This window comes from Pteropus vampyrus, unplaced genomic scaffold, assembly GCF_000151845.1.
Source record: "Pteropus vampyrus isolate Shadow unplaced genomic scaffold, Pvam_2.0 Scaffold200, whole genome shotgun sequence".
Taxonomy (NCBI): Eukaryota; Metazoa; Chordata; class Mammalia; order Chiroptera; family Pteropodidae; genus Pteropus; species Pteropus vampyrus.
Window position 1 is genome coordinate 1150047 of NW_011888981.1, and position 5232 is coordinate 1155278.

Consider the following 5232-nt stretch of genomic DNA (forward strand, 5'->3'; position numbering starts at 1 on the left):
TCTCAAACAGAAAATATTATTAATAGTTAGGGCTCTACACATATATTAGATGTTTTAAATTTATTTTTATTATAGAATGACTATCCATATCCCTAAGGACCAAAGAAAATCAAATCCAATTAACACTGATTTAAAGATTCCTACTTGCTTGTCATAGCATTAAGCACTTTTTAAAATATCATTTAATACATTAGATAATATAAATATGTAGATAATATAAAATACATAGTAACTATATAGTGACTACTGAGGTATAGAGTCTTTCTTTAACTTGCTCCAAGTTTTATATGCAGAGCAGAGGTAGCTGAAAATCAAACTGAGTTTTTCTAGATACTCATCTTATGCCCCTGGCCATACTGGGCTTGCATACTTTTCCCACACTTAATACATTTCCATTTGGTGGAAACGGACACCAAAATAAGACAGGAACCAACCCCTCCAATTTTAAACCTTTTTTTCTTTCTGATTCATGTTTTCTTTATGCCCCATCTTCCTTTTCCTATTCATACTTTTCTCTTAGAAGAATAATAGACATGAAATTCATGTTCCTTCCAAACCTATATGATCTGGACTAAGGGCTATTTTAAAGCAACACATTGAATAATTGATTTTGGTTCCTTGATCATAGTATTGTGATATTATTATCTTGTAATATATAGACAGTTCTCCCAAATGTTGTCCTTGACCCTCATCATTACTATTAGTAGTTTTATTAGTTCATGAACATACAATTTGTGACAAAAATTCATTAAATTTAACCCAAGGAAATCAAAGGACTTTCATGTTCACTGTATACATTTGCCTAAATTTTTTTCTGCTTTGTGGTTCAGGTGATGCTATGTCATTGGACATGCATGAAACATGTTTTAATAAACAATGGCAACAAATAACGCGGGGGCTAAGATGGGCAGTTTGATATAAATCTGTCTGTACAGATATTAACTTGTGGATGTGTAGGGCTGATGCCTTCATGTGAAATGACGAGGGAAGGAATGGAGAATTCCCGATGATTTAGAAAGTGCAATGTTAAGAGTTGCTGGGAAATTTGTTGGAAAGGAAAACATTTATGTTCAAGAACGAGGACAAGTGTTTGGTTTAGGGTTAAGGCTCTGGCCTAATTTATCATAATCCGATATTTTGTCCTTGACGGTCTAAGAAGACAGTGGTTCTCTTAGTGGGAGGCAGTGGAGCATAGGAGATTAAAGCACTTTTTCTAGAGTCCAAGTGTGTGGATTCAAAGTTGGCCTTACTGCTTTCTAGCTGAGTGATTTTATTTAAGTTGCTTAAGCTTTCTGTATTTGAAGTTCCTCATCAATAAATTGGGCATGACAATATTTCATACATCACAGGGTTTTTGTGTTTTGAGGATTACTCAAAACTACTAAATATAAAAACTGTTTAGAACAGTGCATTTAATGAACAATGTAACTATTATTTGTATCATCATCTTTATTAGTGGTACAGAATGTATTAGCAATCATTAGATATCTCCTGATAAATAATCTGTCTTATTTTGTTTTAATCTAGATTGGGGTACATAAAGAAAACCATTGTATTATTAAACTGATGGGAGAATAAAAACATAGTTTGGCCTCTGAATAGAAAGAATGTAGAAATAGTCTATGCAAAGGAAAAAGAGAGCTATTCCCTACATTGGCAGATATTCAACATCAGGAAACGCCTTGCAGATGGAACATGAGGGAGAGAAATGAACACAACTATAACCTGGCCTAGTTTATAGACCAACCTGCTTTGTAGATGAACAGGGTCAGCCTATGTCAGACAACTCTCTAGATCTAGCTTTAGAATTTGAGTCCACTTTTCTCTTGGGTACTTCCTGCCCTCACTGCCCAACATCCTGGCTTTTCCTAACAGTTTCAGAGATATTAGCTTAACCAATTTAAAATTATTCAATTTAATATCAACCGTTCTAAGTTCTAGCAATGACTGTCAGTACTATTGTAGTCAATGATTTTACAGCCCTGGAGTGACATAAACCTGAGGATTCTTTGTGTTCTTGTCTCGTCTCTGGTTCATAATGGCAGTTGATACAGCAGTGAACCTGGTGTAAGAATAACTTACTGTTTTCTTAAAAACTTCTTGCCATATTAGACATTTTAGTTTACATTTGACATATATATTACATCTGATCATCTTCCTTGCCAGCTAAAAGCTGTAAGAAGGAACATGTGTAATGAGGGTAAATACCACATCAGAAAGCAGTTTTTTTTTTTTTTTTTTTAAAAACCCTCCCGCTGGGCAAACTATCATGATATTCAGCCACTGGGTATATCCAGAAACTGTCAAATCTGGCGAAAAAAATGAGATTATTTCACTAACCCGGACAATAAAAACTAATTATTTCAGTTAAGGAAATAGTAACAAGGGATGAAAAAACAGAAAGTCAAGAGAAATTTAAAAGTTAAATTTGAAAGTCTTGGAAAATTAAAAGGACCTGCAGTGTGATATAAGGAAGAAACAGGTATCAACAATGACGTCCAGGATTCTAGCTGAGGCAATAAAGAAATATGCCCAAGTATTTTAACACAAGCTTTGCAACAAAGATCCCAGTATGAACAGAAGAAAAATGTTATTAAACTGCTATCATAAGTAGACAGTCAAATTTCATGAAATTTCTAGAACCACAATACAAGTGAATTTTAAATTGTGATCCAGGGCAATTTACAATATTCAGGGGACATGGGTCAATAATGCTAAGCCTAAATACTGTTTGAATTCTACAACAGTTACACGTTTTTAAATGAGTTTCAATATAATTAAGCTTAGCAAAATATCCTTTTGGCCTTCTCTGTCTGAAGGGTCATCCCAGTTCTAGAGTTCCTCTTAGGATCAGCTGAGGTCTTTGCGGTAACTTCATTGTATTTTAACTTCTCTTTCTGGTCAGTCTTGGTTGTTTTATGCATCCCACAGATATTCATTCTGAAAATACTCCTCAATAACTTCCTTCAGGCACATCTCCATCTCAAAGTCTGCTTCCTGGGAAAACTAAACTGTATATCATTTTAGCAAGTCCTCATTTTCTGCACTTTCAGTTTGAGATACTGGTACTATTTCTCAAGCATATATCTATGATTTTGCTACCTATGTGCTAATATCTAAAAACATTGGACTCTAGTATGTGGATCTTTCCTCAGATGTTAATAACAGCCTTGTGAAGTTGGTATTAAGGAGTAACACACTTTTCAACAGTTAATTCCTTTATAATTGTATTTAAATGTTGATTTTTGTAATTTGTCCTTGGGCAATTTCTATAATACTATAATCTTATTGGTGAAGTCAGATATGATTTTAAAATAGGAATAACTATATCAAAATCTTCAGACATGTTTTCAGTTATGGTAATAATTAAGTGATCTTGTCTAGTTCTGGTGCTATCTGTGAATTAACAGCTGGTTTTATAAATTAAGTCCTGATAACAGAGAAATTCTGATATGTCCTAAATTAAATTACAGCAAGTTGGAGGGCGGGAGGAAGAGGTAAGAAGTTAATCAGTTAACAGAGCCATAGGTGGAAACCAACAAAAGACTATTCACATTTCTAGATGTATGTTAAAACTTTAAATCAACTTCCTTGTGGCAATCTAAAAAAAATAATGGCCACCCATCAGATGCTACCACATCCTGCTTATGCATGCACTTTTTGAGTTTTGCCCACAACCAATCAAGAAGTAGGAAATACTTTTTCCTTACGGACTATGCACCAATCTTAGAACTGCCCCAACTTCATCTTTGCCTGTCCCCCTTATCTGTAGCCAAAGTAAATTCTTTCAAAATAACTTTCATCTTTCACGAACCCACTGTATGAAAGAGCCCTGGCAGCTCCAGGATCACGGACACGTGTTTCTTCTCCATCTAGCCCTCCTGCTGGTGGTTTAGACTGTATGTCTCAGGACCTGGTCTTTTTTCTGGCTAGGATATGGTTCAAAAAACCCTTTTCTTTTTCAAAAAACAAAACAAAACAAACAAATAAAAACCTTTGGCCTCAAAAGTTATTCTTTAACAGTCTTTTCTGAAATTAAAAAAAATCTCGAAACGAGTGCTATTTATGGTAATATAAAAATGGAAGAGAGCCTAATTAGAGATGAGAGGCTCTTTTTTAAAATCCTGGTTTCAGATCCAAACAGCATCTGTTTTAGCTTCGATACCTCTTTCTTGAAGAGGTAACCAAGGACCTCCAGGTGTGTGTTTATATTTGATGTCAGGAAAACTGGTGGGAACTGGCAAGAAGAAATTTGCTTATCTCCAAAAAGAAAAGATATTCACATCTCATAGTGCTGTGCATGGACGAAGGCATGATTTGAGGAAATTAACACTGTAAAAATATAGTGTTACATTTTGCATGACTGGACTCAAGATACAAATGCTTTGTGGGAAAAAAAAACAAAATGGGAGTTGTTAAAAATGGAGGGGTTAGGTAATGTGGAAGAGGCCTTTGTTTTAATAAACTTTCAGGGTGAAACAGAATTAAGTCTAGCGAAGATGTGATATTGGCTGCTGTGTTAGAGTCCTGCTGTTCTTTAGTACTTTGGCGATAAAAAGGTAGATTTTGTTTCACTTGTTCTGCAGAATATCTACTATATTGATATGAACAGATGTGCACTAGATGATTACAATTTGATGAGATGAATTAAATCTCTGCAATCAGGCTTCCTGGGATGACTTTAACATGGCCAGAAGGTCAAAAAGTGTTAGTAGATTCCCACAGGCACATTGCGTGTGGGGTATGAGGGAGTGGAAGGGAAAGGCTGCTGTTTCAGACAGAAAGCCACTTGAAAAAGTAGACGAGATTAGACAGAGAATTTAGAATCTTCACTAAAAATGAAATTGCTTTCGCTGGGTGTCTGGAAACTTCTGTTTTCACTCTGAAATATTTAATAGTTGTTCTATATACATAGCAGGCTACATCTTTTCTACTAACTCCCTTTGAATAGGGACAGGAAAACAAAAAACAAAATCCAGTGAAGTACAAAACTTCAAATGTATATTTTGTGAAAAGCACATAAAAACATTAAATATGATGAAACTAAACAAATATAAGAGAATTATCCAGAACATAATCCAAGCAAGCATATGTTTCAGATGTGCAGGACATGAACTAGCATTTGACATTGAACAGGAGCAAAATATGTATAGCTCATTGAAAAATAAATTGTTTTCTTTCCAGGATAGTTGAAATTGGGGAACAGCCCTGCCTGTCCAAGATTAATTTTTA